Source organism: Pleurodeles waltl, chromosome 5 (genome assembly GCF_031143425.1).
Source record: "Pleurodeles waltl isolate 20211129_DDA chromosome 5, aPleWal1.hap1.20221129, whole genome shotgun sequence".
Classification (NCBI taxonomy): domain Eukaryota; kingdom Metazoa; phylum Chordata; class Amphibia; order Caudata; family Salamandridae; genus Pleurodeles; species Pleurodeles waltl.
The window spans coordinates 1,338,122,671-1,338,123,587 of NC_090444.1; the positions used below are offsets into that span (position 1 = coordinate 1,338,122,671).

The window sequence follows — 917 nt, forward strand, 5'->3', positions numbered from 1 at the left end:
ACGCACTCTGAGACCTCCGGGACTGCTGGAGACTCCTGTGCTGTTTTAAAGACATTCTTCTATTTTCCAGAAATTGCCTGGTGGTAGGAAATAAGGAGACAATGACCTTGGCCTGCAGAAAGATGATTCACAGCCTCCTGCATGACTGCTGCACTGGATGGACCAGACGAGGACAGCAATGATGACACCTGAAGATCAAAAAGAGGTCCCCTTGTACCCTTACGCTGAGGGGGTGGGTCATGCCTGGAGGGACCACTAACCTGTTGACTTCTTTTTTCCTCTCCATTCCAGGACCCGGAAGGCAAAGGGAGGGAGGAGGAAACAGATTTAAGACAGGTGTAACAAATGTAAACTGATGTAATGTATTGTTTTTTGACTAATGTGAGCTTTTTTTTTTTAACAGGTAAAAGGTCAAAGGGATAGCTTGTATACATGTCAAGTTTGTTACCTATGACTTACGATCAAGGAGGCCTCTGTGAAAGGTGATGATTGTATCTGAACACAAATTCCTGACAGGTGGCAAAGAAACTAATGTGTTCTTAATAGTTTAATATCTAATAGATCCTCTATCTAGGGACCATATAGTAAATTGATTTTTGGGAAAGGGAGATGGAATAGGAGTTTTCTCTGTCCACTCCATGCATCAACCTGGTATTGCAGTAACTCCAGGAATGGTGCACTTCCCCACCCAGGGAAACAATGATGTTGAACGAAGGACAAGAAAACAAACATAGCGCTTCACTAGAAAACATTTTAAAGTGGTACTAATTTTTGGGTGTGAATAAAACTAATCTGGACACTTTAGAACTACTGTGTATTTTTTGTTTAGTTGTTTACTTTTACATGTTTAGAATTTTTTTTCTCCATCCCGAGGCTGCACTTAGGAAGAGAAAAATGTCAGATAAAGACGGCATTTT

At 41.1% G+C, this 917-nt stretch overlaps 1 pseudogene; it reads left to right on the top strand.

The window, feature by feature from the left end:
• Positions 1-505: 505 nt before the first annotated feature.
• LOC138297626 (U2 spliceosomal RNA) lies at positions 506-685 on the top strand (annotated as a pseudogene).
• The last annotated feature ends 232 nt before the right edge of the window (positions 686-917 follow it).